Source organism: Octopus bimaculoides, chromosome 6 (genome assembly GCF_046866305.1).
Source record: "Octopus bimaculoides isolate indiv1 chromosome 6, ASM4686630v1, whole genome shotgun sequence".
Taxonomy (NCBI): domain Eukaryota; kingdom Metazoa; phylum Mollusca; class Cephalopoda; order Octopoda; family Octopodidae; genus Octopus; species Octopus bimaculoides.
Genome location: NC_142933.1, coordinates 118661957 through 118680943, shown reverse-complemented (window position 1 = coordinate 118680943; position 18987 = coordinate 118661957). Strand labels below are relative to the sequence as shown.

The 18987-nt window shown below is 34.5% G+C and overlaps 1 protein-coding gene across 6 annotated transcripts in view; it reads right to left on the bottom strand.

The window, feature by feature from the left end:
• The window catches only part of LOC106881073 (organic cation transporter protein), a 322600-nt gene that overhangs the window by 189452 nt on the left and 114161 nt on the right, over window positions 1-18987 (bottom strand). For all 6 annotated transcript variants that reach the window (XM_052968537.2, XM_052968543.2, XM_052968540.2 and 3 more), the window contains one exon: window positions 1040-1081. The gene's annotated coding sequence lies outside the window, so the exon portion shown is untranslated. The remainder of the gene's footprint in view (window positions 1-1039; window positions 1082-18987) is intronic.

Below are 18987 nucleotides of genomic sequence, written 5' to 3'. Positions count from 1 at the left end.
ACAGCATAAAAGAACCCCATATAGAGAGTAAGGTTTGAGTTTCAAGAATGAAATGTATGGAAAACTTGTGATAAGAATAAATGATAAATGGAGACAAGAACTGAGTTTGGTGGGGGCAGCACAGATGTTGATGCAGACAGGGAAAATTGCTCAATGGTTTTGCTTTGTGGAATTCATTAGGGCTTCATTAGGGCTTATGGCATTTTTAATTTGCATACAGCAGTGTTTCTCAACCATTTTTTACCGATGGAACTTTTGATTCCTATTTTACTTGGGTGGACCCTCACAGCCATTTGATGCCTAAAAAATTCTGTTATAATTTTATAATTATATCAGAGATTGTATAAAATTAAATTCTTTGACTTGTTTCAGTCATTTGACTGCAGCCATGCTGGAGCACTGCTTGAAGGGTTTTAGTCAAACAACTCAACCCCAAGACTTTTTTTTATTGGTCTCAAATCTGACATGGGGCTAAACTACAAGAATAACAAGAACCTCTCAGAACCTTTTATCCTTAGTTTGAATCCCCTAACAATCTAATGGTGAACCCCTGCAGGAAAATACTTCAAAGATGGGTTGTCTTCATTCCATTTGTAGAAGCCATGTATTTGTTGGTTAATGTAAACTTACAACAAAGAAACCTTGTGCAACCATACAGAAAATTGTCAAAATACTAATATTTATTATCAACGTATGTAATTGATTGATATCAATGAAAAATCATATTCTTCCTCATACAATGGAATAATCAGAAATTATCATTTAAATCTAATATTAATTAATATATCATTTCAAAAGATATGCTGAAATAATTAAATTAGATGTTGAATCTGTATAACATAAAATGTTGAAACTAATATAATTAAACATGCAATCAAATTATGAAATTGTTCTTTGAAGCATAAAATATATATCAATACCCACTTAACAGTTGTATTAGTTGAAATTGATCTAAGTATTTAAGTTAGTGCAAGCATATAAAACAGATACTCTATCAATTACAATTACATCAATATTGAAAAGAAAACGAAGTCATTACCTTAATGATTAATTCTTGTCAAGAACAGCATGGGAGACAACTCTGAAATTGAAATAAATTTTAATTATTCCCTTTTGTCATTTTGATAGAAATAAACATAAATAAACATACAACTGTGGCACAAAAAATGTCAATGTAATATATATTCTTTTATTTACTTCTACTCTTTTGGGAAAAGGTTAACATGACACCCCCCCCACTAGGGTCAAGCAAGAATCACGGGGTTGCACCTAGAAAGTTCCCCTCCAAGGCACAGGTCTGGGCAAGGTTGTTTATGGAAGACCAGCAGTCGCCCATGCATACCAGCCTCCTCTCTCTATGCCAACGATGTTATCCAAGGGAAAGGCAAAGACTGATACAGCTTGGCACCAGTGACATCAAAACTCGTTTCTACCTCACAGACATACCAATAGAATTAGGGCAGGTAAGGCCCTTCAGCACTTTAGCTGCTCATCTAAGAAAAAGTAACTCCATACAAATCCTTTATTCTGATTACTGGACTCCTGGTACTTGTTGCACCAAACCAATACAAGTTTGGTGGTTAAGAGAGTGGAGCTGGCTCCGCACAAACCCTGCCCAATATACAAATAAACCTCTGCTGCCTTGTGTGGTAATTTATTGAGCATTTAGAAAAGGCAAAGGGAGTAAGAAAATCTGGTGTGAGGCACCCTACGACAGATATGCAGTTTTACTTAACCAATACCTGGCATCCCCTGTGGTTCCATAGATGCTTTGAATGCACTGACTTGCTTTTCGTTTGTGGCATATCCATGATTGAAGAAATGGTAAATGTACTTAGATCTAGGCACCTGCTTTTGGAAACAGCGGAGGCACAGTAGAGGTAGTTAAGTAACTGTCTTTGCAATACTGTCAGCCAGTGACAAAAAGGGCCAATAACCTTTTTGGTTGTTGGGCTGCATGCATTTCAAACCCAGCACTGGAGTCAAGTCTGGTATAAAATGTCTGATACTTATTTTAGTGGAAGGTTACTAGCAATCATCAAAAGATACGAGATAAACAACACTATTCTATTTTTAAAGACTGGTGTAACCACAGACATAAACATAGACTACAAATCACCATCACATTTTCATCATTGATGCCTTTGTCATTATTGTTTTAAGTCACTTTTCCATGTTTGTATGGATCAGACGTGGCTTTGTTGAAGTATATATTTTAAACAGCCATTGTTCTTGTGGCCAACTTCCACCTGTTTCCAAACAAGATCATATTTTTCTCATCTACTGAACAACAAAGTCTGGATATACTTTCATGGCAGATGACAAACAAATGACACCATTTCTATGAATGGTGATCTTTATTTGTAATCAACATGCACATGTCAAAACAAAAGTAATCTGTGCTCAGTCTCTCTCTCTCTCTCACACACACACACACACACACACACACACACACACAAACAAACATGCACACACATGTATATATACATATCATTCATCATCACCATCATCATTGTTTTAATGATTATTTTTTTATGCTTGCACTACACTCTCTGAGTGGTTGGCGTTAGGAAGGGCATCCAGCTGTAGAAACTCTGCCAAATCAGATTGGAGCCTGGTGTTGCCATCCGGTTTCACCAGTCCTCAGTCAAATCGTCCAACCCATGCTAGCATGGAAAGCGGACGTTAAACGATGATGATGATGATGATGATGATTTCTCCAAGTCTTTCACACATGAACAGAACAATGGCCAAGTATAATTTCATGGATGATTACAAGAGAATGACACTGTTTTTGTAATGTTTTACAATAAGTGGTGGTGGGGTAAGTGGTGGTGGTAATGATGGCAATGATGATGATAACAACAACAACAACGATGATGATGATGATGATAAAAATGTATTTAGTTTTCTGGTAAAAGTAATTTCTATTAGAACATTTACATTGAAGATCTTAACCCAAAATTCTTAAAGAGCAAAACTACTTTCATTTATAGACTTTATTCATTTAGTTATTTATTTTTCCCTACAGTATCAAACAAAGTTACTGCCATTCATTTGCAGACAAGGGTTTTAGATATGGCTTTATCTTTTGTGATTAAGATCAATGCTAATCTCTTTTACTAATGGACGCAAAGTATCCATTTGCTGTAATTCAACTTCTAGCGATATGGAAATGTTATTTATTTGTTTACCTGGAGATTAACAACACACTTATGCACAAAAGACATTGATAATCTATCAAATATCTAAAACAAACAAACAAATTATTTTTGTATCGCAACAAAGAACCAACATTAAAAGAAATTGTTATATTTTCAATACATTTTATGATGTAGCTTCCTATTCTACCTTTTTTTAGTTTTATCATAATTATCTCTGATCTCCAGAGCATGCCACTGTCAACCTACTTTCATACAAAATTACTTTCTCACCTTAAGCTAATAGAACTTCTTTGCAGCCATTTGAACCTGTGAGAAACAGCAGACAACATTTCCTTCTGATTTCAGACAACCATTTCAACAAAGGAAGAACATACAGAATTGTTTGTCCAAGATACACTATGTTTTGTTTTTACTTTTATTTGTTTCAGTCCTTTGACTATGGCCAAGCTGGAGCACCGCCTTGAAGGATTTTAATTGAACAAATTCACTCCAGGACTTTTTTTAAGCCTAGTAATTATCCTATCGGTCTCTTTTGCCAAACCACTAAGTTACAGGGACGTAAACACACCAACACCAGTTGTCAAGGAGGGATGGGTGAACAAATACAGACACACACATAGATATATACATACATACAAACATGTAGGCATATACATGTATGTGTGTATATATGCATAAATAAATATATATATATATATATATATATATATATATATATATATATATATATATATATATATATATGACAGGTTTCTTCCTTTCAGTTTCTGTCTCCCAAATCCACTCACAAGGCTTTGGTCGGTCCAAGGTTATAGTGGAAGACACTTGCCCAAGGTGCCACATAGTAGGACTGAACCCAGAACCATATGATTGGGAAGCAAGCTTCTTACCACACACACACACATACACACACACACAGCTCACAATTGCTGAAACTGTTACTCAAAACACAAGGCACTGTCTGAGAACTGAACCCACAACCTTATAGTTGTAAACCTAACACCTTATCCACAAAGCGACATGCCTTCAATTCAAAACCTACTGATTAAAAGGGGAAAGAGACAAAACACATTGAACAACATAGCGCATGGTGTACAAAAAGATGAGATGGCCACAACCGGAATGCCTCTGATCATAGGTCTACTTAATCAGGGCTAACCTTGTCCCGAAGAACAGCAACAACACTAACACCAAAGACAACATAGTTCTAAAACCAGACTGAAAGCTAGGAGAGTCACAATGGATAATATTGTTCTTGATATACAAAATAAATGAGATGCTCACATCTGGAATGCCTTTGAGTATCGGCCTGCTCAGTTGAAACTAACATGGAGCTAAACAGTAGCAACAACACAACATGGTTCATAAAATAGATCGAATGAACATGGACTTGCCAGGATACAAGACCAATGCATTGCGTTTAACCATTTTATTGGCAGCGTTCATGTCAGACAGCTGCAACTGTGAAGCTAGTTAGGATAATACCAGCAGCCACAGCGGCATGAGGTCATTCATAGATCAAGTGGCACAATATGAAAATAGAAGAGATGAAATCTTTACCAAATATTTCCTCGTAACAAAGCACATATAGACACACACATACACACACACACACACACACACACACACAGCACTTCCTCTTAGCGATAAGTGCACTCACACACTCACAAATACACACATTTCCTCTTAACAATAGATACATACACAAGACACGAGTACACACAATGATACCAACACACACACACACACACACACACACACACACACACACACACACACTCACACACATTTCCAAATGCCAAGATATAAAAATAAACTTTACATGAAAGTTTGGAAGTTTATTTATGCAAATGGCATTTGGAAATTTATGTAAACTTTACATCAACGACAGAACCTCTATGTCATTACTCAATTGACTAGAAATAGCAGCCAAATTTCTCTCATATTGTATGCAACCATCTTTAAAAGAAAAAATATGTGGGAGAATGAGAGCACATTGCATAATGTGTTCCTGGATACACTGGGATTTAAAAAAAAAAGAGGAGAGAGAACGATCACAAGTGGAGCACCTTTGATCACAGGTCTGTTTGATCAGAGCTGGTTTGGAGCTAAACAACATTACATAAAATTTTCAAAAACTTCATTAGTACCACACCAAAATAACTGCCCTCAAATTTCTGGTCAAGCATCACAAGTCACATAAGTATTTCACATTAGAAATTAACATTCAAATAAATGTTCATGCTTTCCATTAAATGGTTGAAAGCTTTCATCAGGAAACTTTTTTCAGGTTTGGTATTCTAAGAATAATAGCTTCACAGCTTCACACATGAACGGGTACATATATGCACATATGTTTATATACACACACGTTTATATACATGCACATAAATTTGTGTGTGCGTGTGTACATATATATATATATATATATATATATATATATATACATATATACACACACACACATGCATATGTATATACACATACATACACACAAACACAGAGGTATATATTATATTCATGTGAACACATATATATACATAGATATATGTGTGTGCACAGACTACATTCATTTATATTCATACACACACACACTCACACACACACACACACACACACACACACACACACACTCACACATAAAGACAGAGATTACTCTATGTGAATCTATAAGCATATTTGTAAGGACGGTATCAATAATCTAAAACGAATGGGCAAACAACAACCTCGGCATGCCAACTGCATTTCTCATATAGATGTTATTTAGATATAGTCTGATAGAAATACCTTTCCCAAAACTCATCCACCCTATCTTTGATGTCATTTATAGAACAGATAGTAATAACTTGTTTTATGTCGCTCATCTAATCGCTGGTGCTTCTCTTGGTAGACATTTGGCTACTTATACAGCTTCAGCTCTTCCTTTTGCGTTCAGTAGAAACATTTGCAGGAGATTGCTTTTGGCTTTTCAAATCGGAATGTTCAGCAGCGCTTCGAATGTGATTTATAGTTAAATCATCAGAAAATAAATATTCAAATTTCTATTCTTTGAATATTGATGCTGTTTCCTTTGTATTAATTCATTGATCAGCAGGATTCACAGTTAGCAGTAAAGTTCTTGAATAGACTTAGAGAACAGAGGTAGCTGTTTAAAGGAATTTGGTGATCAGTATTCTAACTGTGAGCATGACAATTTATTACAAGCCAACAAGGGAGTTCTTGTGTTGTTGCTTGACTTGGTAGAAATAGCAGCCGAGTCTCAGCTGAAATCATACTCTGCTGTATTAAAAGAGGAAGTACAAATAAGGTCAGCTTTCACTCATGAGCAAGTATGGCTTGGCAACACATACTAGAACCAGTACCAGCACCACCAAAACATTCACCAACACCAACACCAACACTACCATACAGAATGGTTGATAAAAAAGTGACCTTATATAATATGAAATAAGTTAACAGAAAGTATGATAAATCAACATATGTCCAAATGAATAGAGTGTTTGGTTCACAATTATAAATTCGGGGGTTCAATTCCTTGACTGGGAAATGTGCTATACCCTCGATCCTGGTGCTTTATCTCAAGTTGTTCAAGTCTAGTCAGCTGTGAATGATCAGAATACCGTTAATTATGGGTCTACACAATCAAGATTGATCTGGGTGAAACAAACCAGCCTTAATATACTTATCACATGTAGCATGTGATAACAAATATTTGATATCCATTTTGAATATCATATGTATGTATGTATATATGCACAGGCACAATGTGCAGAAATTTAAGAGGACTAATAAACAAATTACTTAAGTTTCACATTGCCTGATTGGATGATAACATGATGACCACTCATCAGAAGGACCTGATAAAATATGTAGGCATTGCAGCTTGAAGACTTATGACTCATACATTATCTTTGGGATTATAATATATCCTGTATCAGGCACTAAGATCTTCCTGTGGTATTTAATTGGCAGTCAAGCCAATAAGACCCAGAAGTGAATGGACCTATCAAGCGTGGAATTGTTGAGGGAATATATATATATATATATATATATATATATAAGTCAGCAAATAGTGGGGTTGTGTTAACCGCACGTGGAGAAATAATAGGAAAATGAAAAAAAGCCAGAATGCTGAACTGGAAGCATAATTTAATAAAGATTTTTTCTAACCGGTTTTCATTGCAATGAAGCAAATTATCAAGAAGAAGGAGAATGAAAATGTTTTTTTACAAAGAAGTACAAAAAAGTACAAAATGAAGAAAATAATATATAAAACAATAATATATAAAAATATAAATATACCCATACATTAAATTGTCTTTGAGCTTTTGTAGTTCAATAGTAGTTCATGTATAAATTGGTAGGAAAAATAAGGATGCATGAGAGTTGAGAGTTTTGTTAGGTTTAAAAAGAGGGTTAAAAGTTTGTGTTAAGCAGGAAATGTGGTGTCAAAACAGGAAGTGTGTGTAAGGGGAGACAAGTGTTTTTAGTTAGAGTTATGAACTCTTTTTTTCCAACAGGAAGTTTGTGTCTGTTCATAGAGAAATAAGGTCACTGATGGGTGTGTGTGTTAAGAAATGGTTGGAATTTCTCTATGAAAAGATTCTCCTTGTTGATTCTTTCTTGTGTGGAGATTCTGTCTTTACATTGATAGAAAGGGAATATAATGAATTTAGGGTTTTTGTTTCTGGCGCAAGAGTCTATGTGGCCACTGAGTGGAATTTGGCGGTATTGAGGGAGGTTTATTTGTTCCTTATGGACAGCTACTCTTCTACGTAATGGGAGGCTCGTCTGTCCGATATAAAAGTTTTGGCAACCTGCGCAAGTAAGGACATAAATGAGGTTACCCGAGGAACAAGAGAAATTGGTTTTAATTTTAAACTTTGTTCCTCGTTTGAAGGTAAATTCAGAGCCTTCAAGTAGGTAGGGGCAGGTGCCACAATTAGGGCGTGCACATTTTTTAACTGATGGGGGTGGAAGTGGTGTATGTAGTTTGGAATTGGTTAATAATGTTTTCAAAGATTTGTGTTGCCTTTTGCATTTAAGGACTTTGTGTGTATTAATGATATTGTTCATTTTCGGGTCTGTGGTAAGTAAGGGGAGGTTTTGTTTAATTGTGGTGAATGCTTCGATGTTATTGGGGTTATGGGTGGAGATGTATGGAAGTATTTTGGGGTTGGGTGTGTTATTATGTTGGTTGGTTTTTAGTGTGTTTTTGTCAAGTTCCTTGGCACGTTTTATTCCAAGATCTATGAGTGTGGAGGGATATTGGCGTTGTAACAGTGTTTTTTTGAGATCTTGTAAGCGTATTTCTCGAGTGGTTGGGTCAGAGACAATGGTGCAAATTCTTTTAGCTAAATTAAAGGGGATATTTATCTTGGTGTGTTTTGGGTGGCATGAGCTAAAAAGGAGGTATTGTTGTGAGTCTGTAGGTTTGTGGTAGATGTCAGTTGTGATTTGGTTATTAGGTGTTTTTATGATTAAGAGATCAAGAAAAGGGAGATGATGTTTGCTGAATTCCATAGTGAATTGAATGTTGGGATGTATGTTATTAAGAATGGATTTGAATTCTAGAAGTTTTTCATAGGGTTCATTCCATATGATGAAACAATCATCCAAATATCTTGGAATAAAACGTGCCAAGGAACTTGACAAAAACACTAAAAACCAACCAACATAATAACACACCCAACCCCAAAATACTTCCATACATCTCCACCCATAACCCCAATAACATCGAAGCATTCACCACATTTTCATTCTCCTTCTTCTTGATAATTTGCTTCATCGCAATGAAAACCGGTTAGAAAAAATCTTTATTAAATCATGCTTCCAGTTCAGCATTCTGGCTTTTTTTCATTTTCATATATATATATATATATATATAGCATGAAGAAGAGTATCCAGCCATAGAAACCCTGCCAAACCAGACTGGAACTTGGTGCAGCTCTCCAGTTTACCAATTCCAGTCAGACTGTCTAACCCATGTCAGCATGGAAAGCAGACACTAAATGTGATGATGATGATGATGATGACATATATATATGAACATTATCATATACACGGTAGCATATACACTAAGTATGTGCGACCGATAATATTTACATCACTAGAACTGCTTTTAATTCATTAATTATATATATATATATATATATATATATATAATTTTAAAATTTTTTTATTTATGTGCTTCAGCCAAGTGGCTGCGGTCATGCTGGTGCACCACCTTGATTTTCACGTTCCTTGCATGGCTCTTCTCCCCCACCTGACATGGTCCGATCAAGAGTTTTGATGGCACATCTGGTGTATAAGAGAATTTGACATACCTGCCCTAAACTGCGTCTCATTACGAGCCATTGGTTCGTCTGGTATTGTGGAGAGGAAAGTGTCAAGGTTTGTCTTGAAGACCTCCGCATCCATGTCTTGCATGTCTCTCAAATGTTTTGGCAGGGCATTGAAGAGCTGAGGTCCTCTGAAACCGAGGCTGCTGCAGTATCTCGTTCTTATGTGAGATGCAGTGGACGGTACCTTTGGCATCATGCAGTGGCGACCCGTGCGGGCATTCCTGTAGTACTTGATGCCAAAGTTCGGCACCAGTCCTTCCAGTATTTTCCATATGTATATTATTACATATCTCTCCCACCTGTGCTCCAGGGAGTAGAGACCTAGTGCCTTCAGTCGCTCCCTGTAGTTCATCTGTTGGACTGTGGCGATCTTTTTTGTATAGTGCCGCTGAATTGCCTCGAGTTCTGCTGTCCGCTTAACACTGTGTGGTGACCACAACTGAGAGCAATGATGAGAGACAGGAAATGGAATTCATGAAACTCTATTTAAAACCGCAACAATTATTTCGACTCATCATACAGCCATACTTTACAGATGCTGAGGATGAGCTTTAAACAGCACACTACAAGGTGTCTACTCGAATATTTAAAATCATTACTATACATACATACATACATATATATATATGTGTATGTATGTATATACATGCATACACATATGCATAGACTCATGCAAGTATGTATCTGCTGAGTATCAAATATGTGGAATATGAAATTTAAAGTCAAGAAATATGAGAAGACAGTTCTGCATATATAATATAATATACTCCACCTTTTGACAGTTCTGCATATATAATATAATATACTCCACCTTTTATAACAAGTACTGTATATATCCACTATATTTACACTTACATATTTTTATACACACACACACACACACACACACTACACCACAAATATACTTATGTTTGTGTGTGTATACACAAGTAAGACTGTGTTGAATTGCATCTCTCTGTGTCAAAAGATAACTGAGCCAAATGACATGATAAATAAAACAAGTACCAGATTGGAAATCTATTCAGACTTCAAAATGACCAATTAAAATCCTTGAAAATAACTCTGAACACTCAGAGTCCAAAGGCTGCAAAATAATTGTTCTAAACTACATAATTACTCGTTACTTGTTTACCAACAGAAGCACTCACATGTTGGATGAATTTATCAGTTTACATAGACTGGTGCCAAATTTGAAATAATCCACAGATAAGCTATCCTCTATTTTTGTGGGGGGTCAGTAATTGCTAAATTTATTTGCAGCCAGCATGAATGTCCAATCATTGACTTTTATCTTTTAGTAAGATAAATGAAATTTACTTCAAGACTATGATAATACCAAGTGTTTTTTCAAGCAGCATCAAATTTAATTATAAAGCAGCTAACGTTACTAATATGTTTACTAATCAACGTGGGAAAATTCAGTAATCTTTTCAAACTTGACTAATAGATGTAAGATAGGTGTAAATATAATTAATGTAATAAGCCAAGGGTTTGTAATCAACTGAAATCTCTTTCATAGTGTCATGGAATTATCATTAGTTTAATTAGAAATTCTAATTTTAAAAAAAGCAGGGAAACATCCACAGAATTATAATTAATTAAAATTAATTAATAAATAAAATGTGGGCAATGCAGGGGGAAGGGATGTTGATCTTGGTAGGGTGTATTGACAACTCTGGCCATGTTTTGGTCTTATTAGATCTCTTCAGTCTTTAGTAAAAAATTTCTTCTTCGTCTCCTCCTCATCATCATCATTATTATTTAGCAAGCTGGCAGAATTGTCAGCATGCCAGGAAAAATGCTGAGCAGCATTTTATCCGTCTTTACGCTCTAAGTTCAAACTCTGCCATGGTCAACTTTACCTTTCATCCTTTCAGGGTCGATGAAATAAGTGCCAGTTTCATACTGAGGTCAATGTAATCGACTAGCCCCTTTCCCAAAATTGCAGGCCTTGTGTCTATAGTAGAAAGGATTATTATTATTAAAACTTAGAGCTCCTTCAATAGTTACACTGGGCTTCATGTTATTGAGTATTCCGAAGAAAAGAAGTAGCATGACAATATATAAGTAAAAATATTCATTAACAGATCAAAATGATATGATTGAGTATTGAAATTTGATGAGTAGCCAAAAGACCATTATAAAATCCATCACACATTATCTAAATTCGAATGCATTTTAAAGGCTTTTTTTTTTGGACCCAATCAAAACTGAATACCTAATCATCTCAATGTACATCCAAACATTTTTGCTTATATATTGTTATGCTATTTCTCTTCTTTAAATAATTGGCAATATAAAATTTAGATTAATGATTGAAGAAATTAAGCTTTTAATGAAATACACAAACTCTCCTTTAAGTAGAAAATAGGATTTTCCCTTTGTATAAAAGTCATGTTCTTTCCAAAATATGCTCCAAATGGCATGCGTCGTGCAGGTGGTTAGTGTTGGGTTCGTGTTTATTGGGTCAACTTAATTCTTCAATTGAACAATATGCTGTGTCCTTGAGCAAAGCATTTCATATCATGTTACTGCAATCTACTTGGCTGAAAATGAAACTCAGTAACACTTGAAGTCAATTCTGTGATGCATTGGCATCCCATTCAGTGGAGAGTCTTGTGCTGTCAGTCATTTAATGCTTTAGCATTTAGATTACTCTGTCAAATGTACTACTTATTTATCCATACTGTTTTGAATTCATTATGTATTATCATGAAGCTTTGAGATTTCAATGATGTAATTGTTTATTTTCAGAATGATATTGTATGACAGGTATGAGGGGCTGGATTTGGCCAGTGTGAATGTAAAACAGGTATCATACTTGGGCTGGATTTGGCCAGTGTGAATGTAAAACAGGTATCCTATTTGGGCTGGATATGGCTGGTCTAAATGCTAAAGGGTTAATGCTTTAGCATTCAGATTATTCTGCCAAATGTACTATTCATTGACTCCCATTGCTTTGAATTAATCATGCATTATCTCACTGCTTCAACATTTCAATAATGTCTAGGTATGAGAAGCTAGGTGTGGCCCGTTTGAACATAAAGGCAAGTAAAATATTCGTTCCAGATATGGGCAGTTTAAATGCTAAAGGCATAAACTGCTTGGAAATCCAGATAAGTTACAGCTTCATGAGCCTGCAAGCTCAGAGTAAAGCGATCACTATGCAAATCAGATTTTTAAGTTTAGTGAAATCTTTTATAGTAATAAACACTACAAAGACTACTTCGCACTTGTCTGTCTACAGACACTGATGGGTAGCAGACTTGATAGTGTTGACCCAAATGAAATCCAAACCAGTCAGAATGGCCTCCCACTACCATCACCACAGTGCCACACAGTGGGACTGAACCATGATCCATGTGGTTGGGAAGCAAGCTTCTTATCATACAGCCATGCCTGCACTTATACATGTTGTATGTATACTCCTCAAGTATTGGGGTGGATTTACTTAGGTATACTCGGTAATCTTAGTTAATTGTTATCATCATTAATTTATCCCCTGAGGTAGTGAATTAGTAGAATTTTTTGTCCATTAGAAAAAATACTTAAGGTATTTCTTCTAGCTCTTTATGTTTCAAGTTCAAATGCTGCCAAGGTCAACTTTATCTTTCATCCTTTTGGGGTTGATAAAATAAGCACCAGTGGAACACTGGGAGTCGGGAAATAGACTTACCTGCTTCCCTTAAAATTACTGGCTTTGAGCCAAAATGTGACACCATTATTACTATTAAAAAACATAGATACAAGCATTGCTGTGTGGAAAGAAGTTTGCTTCCCAATCACATGGTTCCAGATTTAGTCCCACTGCATGGCACCATAGGCAAGTGTTTTCTATTATAGCCCCAGGCTGACCAAAGTCTTGTGAGTTGATTTGGAACAAAAAACTGAAAATAGTCGTGTGTGTGTGTGTGTGTGTGTGTGTGTGCATGTGTTTATCCCCTACCTCTGCTTGACAACCAGTGTTGGTTTGTTTACATCAGTGTAACTTTGTGGTTCAACAAAAGAGATTGATAGAATAAATACTAGACTTTAAAAAAAAGTAAGTACTGGGGCAAATTTGTTCAACTAAAACCTTTCAAGGTGGTGCTCCAGCATGGCTCTGTCCAATGACTGAAACAAGTGAAAGATAAATGATAAAAGATATACTTATATCTGTCCCAGTGTATCTTTCTCACGCCACTGGTGCATACCTCCCCCTACATCTACCAACCCCAAACACCACCATCACCACTACCTCCTTTAGTTCTCTAATGTAATTATAATAGGATGAATGGAAGTAGCTTCCATCCAACTATGTATATGAGACAAGGTGAAAATGTGAGAGCTGTAGTTTATAAATATCAATTTAGCTTGCCTCCCTCGGAGAGAAAAGCTAACACATGGCATCCGATAAAAATGTAGATCTTCATGACAGCACTGTCGTGAATTTCAAATCGATATTTTCAAGTAAAGACAGAAAAGAAAACCCAAGCCCACATGTGTGTACAAAGACACACACACACACACACACACACACACACACACACACACACGCGCGCGCACACACACACACACTCTCACACACACACAACAACAACAACAACCCTTCAATCTTACAAACTTGTGTTCATGGAAATTCCATTAGCTGTTACGTGTATGTATGTATGTGTGTGTGTGAGAAAGAGAGAGTGTGTGTGTGTGAGAGAGAGAGAGAGAGAGAGAGAGAGAGAGAGAGAGAGAGAGAGAGAGAGAGAGTGTGTGTGTGCGTGAGAGAGAGAGCGTGTGTGTGAGAGAGAGAGTGTGTGTGTGAGAGAGAGTGTGTGTGTGTGAGAGAGTGTGTGTGTGTGTGTGAGAGAGAGTGAGTGTGTGCATGTGTGTGTGTGTGTTGCATGTAAATATGTATGTATATTAAATATATTTATGTGCGTACATTTGTGTATATAATGTGTATGTGTGTATGTATGTAATAATATTTCTATATAGATATTGTGTTTATATGTGTCTATGTACGATGTGTACCTGTATGTGTGTGTGTGTGTAAATATATTTGAGTATAAAATACGTGGATGCATATATTTGCCTATATATAATGTTTGTGTGAGTATATTTGTCTATGAAGTATTGTGTATGTATAATTGTATATATAATGGGTGGGTGTGTGCATGTGCATACATGTGTGAGTGTGTATGTGCATATTTGTGAATATATCTGTATAAGAAATATATATGCGCATATATTTGTGTGTATGTATGTGTGTTTGTGTGTTATGTGTTTATTTGTATTTGTTTTAAGTTTTGAAAAAGTCTACAAAACCCCCCACTAGAATTATATTAGTGGATTATCTGACAATGGATTACTGACAATGACTCAGACTCTACTGTAATAATACAAAGTAAATTGGATGAGAAGGATGTATGCAAATATATGTCGGTATGTGTGTGTGTGTATATATATATATATATATATATATATATATATAAGTATTTATGTGTGTCTGGGAGTCTAAATACATATGGACAAGAGCATATGTTCATACATGCAATCTTTTAAAAAAATAGATTTATAAACACACGCACGCACAAACACACATAAATATGCATAAATATATATATGTCTATAGATATATACACTTATACATACATAGGTAGTTATATATAAATGTTCATATGTACATGCATATGTATGCATATCTATCTATCTATCAATCTATCTATATATATATATATATACATACATACATACATAAATATATATACATACATACATATACATACATACATACATATACATACATACATACATACATATACATACATACATATACATACATACATATACATATACATACATATACATATACATACATATACATATATATATATATATATATATATATATATATATATACATACATATGTATGTATCTGGCACCATGGGTGCCAGAGGATTAGCAAATAATTGAATTTTCCAGATATCTGATTATCACATTTTAAATTACCATAGCACCTTACAATACTCATTAAAACTTCCAGTATGCATCAGTATCATCATTCATATTTTGAATTTAGTAGAAATGAGAGAAATAGGTAGATATAAAAATCATAATTTGAGTGAAGAACAAGTTTCATTAACTTGATAAGATATAAGTATTGTAAATATAAAGTAAAATAATATACAATACTGTTCTTTGAAAAGTGTAACTACCCTAGCTGCAGAGTTTGTGTTATCATCATTGGGAGCTCAACATGATTTTAATCAGGGAAAACGTTTACCATAAAAAGTAATTTCACTTGCTCATCAAGAAATTTATGTTATCAAATGTGTATAATGAAGACTATGTAGCACAAACAGGATTAACTCTGAGGCATGGAATGACATTCCACCATCAACAGATACAAATGTTAGTACCAGAAAAATATCCATTAACAAACATCTGGATCTTCACCCAACAAATGACCCAAATACCAAATTTTCCCTTTGTTTCTCTGTACTAGGAACATCTCAGTTCAATTCCAAATAGATAAAGAAAATATGTTTATTAAGAACTATAGACCTACATTAAATATTTTATAACATTATAAAAAAAAAAAACACAGTATATTTTTACTCTACTACACAACTAGAAACAACAAAAATAATAAAATAAAATTGTTGAGGTAATGGGCTTCCTCCAGAATACGAAGCCCTAACTTCAAACAACTATGTAATTACATTTTTTTGACACTCTTTACTGACATCACCCAAAGAATGACCAACAAGATTATGCTTTTGGTTAAAATTAGATTCTGAGTAAAAAGAAAAGAACAACTGGAACATCAGAGAAACAAGTGATGTCTTAAGAGAGTCAGCCAATGGGAACTTTAGACTACTGTCAGCCAAAAGCAAGTGACCAGAACATTTGATAAACAACTAACATCCACAGACAGTTAACCAACCAGAACAATAACAAGTGACTAGAATGGATGATAAACAAATGGTATCCCCATGCAGTCAGCCAAATAGAAAGCTGAGTCACAAGCAGACAAAAACAAATTATGTCATCAGTAGGTATCCAGTCAAAACTTGAATATATATATCTTAAAACCTACAAATATACAACAATATTAGTTGAAAAGATAGTCCAAGTTCCTTAATTGAATGAGTAAAGCAAACGATGAGCAATTCTTCCTCACACTATATGACAGAGCTAACAAAAAATTAAAAAACTTTTTCATATACCTCAAAATCTTCATCATATCTAATTGCTAACATAATTTATTGCTATGAAACTTATTGAGTTCTCAAATTTCTATCATGTATTATTGCTATGTAAAAACATCTCAAACATTTCAACTTTCACCATTTCTTATTGCTGTGAAACTTACTGAACATTTGAATTTTCATCAAGTAATTTTGCTGTGAAATTTATTGAACATTTGATTTTTCAGCTTCTTTTATTGCTATGAAACATTTTCTGATGCACTCTCTTTCCTTTCAATTTTCATCTATTTTTTCTTTTTTTTTTTCATTTACAATTGAAAAACAAAAAGATTGTTGAATCTTGCACAGGATTTTAATAAATTAATAAACTGTAGAAAAAAAAAAAAGGGAAAGCTAAAATTCATTTTAAGACTCATGTGCATTTTCATCTCTGGTTCCAAACCCATTTCTTTATGTTCTCATTCATATGGAACTAAACCTCTTCATCCATGGAAATGCTGCTGATATATATATAATATATATATATATATATATATATATATATCATCAGATAGAAAGGAGAATAACTCCCTGTACAGAACAACAAATTAGCACTCTAATTAATAGAGCAACATGAAATATAGAGATTAATAGAAAGAGAACAAATTTCAGGAGTCAGAGTCCATTTCATCAATATATTTCCCAACATCAGAACACTTCATAAAAATATACGTAAATAAAAATATGTAGATACAATATAAAATATAAAACATAAATATGCTCACATGACATTGTATGAAATTGTATTTTGGTGTTTGGAATCAATGAGAAAGTTATGTACAGTCAAAACTGCATTAATTGAAATTATCAAATGGACGAAAAGGTAGTTCAAAAGGATATTAAGAGGAATCCATAGGTAAATCCAGTGGTATATATATATATATATATATATATATGAGGGGGGTGCTGTTCCTAGCTTAAAGAGTATTGCAAAGGCCTGGTTGGGGGCCCAACCTTCCAAGTTCTTTTACAAGGTTTAGAGAAACTGAAGGACCACTGCAATAAGTGTGTGAATCTGAGAGGGGAATATGTTGAATAAAATCATAATTACCTGATCCTCCTGTATTTTCTTTTACCCAAAGCCAGGAATTTTTTAGCACTCACTCATGTGTATATATGGGTTTGTGCCTGATGACTGTGCTGAGATGTCAGACATGTTATGATACAATGCTTGGCATATTCTCAGCACAAGAACCTATTAGTAGCACATAAAAACAACATGTATTGTGTCTATTAAATAATATTTATCTCTCACCAGAAGGAGCACTTCTTTTGTTGACCTTAACATCACGGAACAGTACACTGTATATATATATATATATATATATATATATATACACACACACTCACACATGTAATGATGTGATGTTATGCAGAACCAAGCATTCACAGAACCAGAAAATTTTCAAAAATTACTGGTCTTAAATCATTTCTATGAGCTGCCAAAGGCAAAGAAACTGAAATTTTCTCCTGAAATACCATTTATATTAAAATTGTTCACTGTACTTATTATATGTATTTTGTTATTTAAAAAGAAATTTCTCAATTATTCTTTCTATAAAAAAAAGTGGGAATGGAGAGAAGATGAAGTCATTTTAAGGGTTTCACTATTTTTTGGCAGAGTATTTATTTACTTATTTATTTATACATTTGTTTATTATGTTTGGTCAGGGTGGGGGGCAAGCTATTTACTTACCCATTTTCATAAATACTACATTATTTTATGTTTTTTCCTTTAATTTCTCTTTTTTGTAATCTAATTCAAGCAACTGTATTTGTTTCAAAAATAGTAAGAAGTGAATGGAATTACTAAACTTCAGAAAAAAAAAATGTTAATGGAAATGGTGTTTATTATTGAGAATATTAATAATAATAAACAAAATTCTTCAATTTGAAATACTCTCACAAAATGCTTTTATCTTTAGATTATCAATACTAAATCACAAACATAATAAGCCACATACAAACTCTCACAACCTCACATGCTCATACACACACAAACACACACTCATGTGTATATATTATTTCATTTCATGCCCATTTTCCATACTAGCATGGATGGGTGAGAAGCTTGCTTCCTGACCACATGGTTCCAGGTTCAGTCCCACTGCATATATATTTATACTTTCACTTTTTGCTTTAGGTGCCTATTAAGTGATGAAGAAGCATAGACATTCACCCATCCTCCTCACCATTGACTCAGCAGAACATCCTAGATATGAGAATTGGGGAGAAACAGGTCTGCACTCAGCATCCAG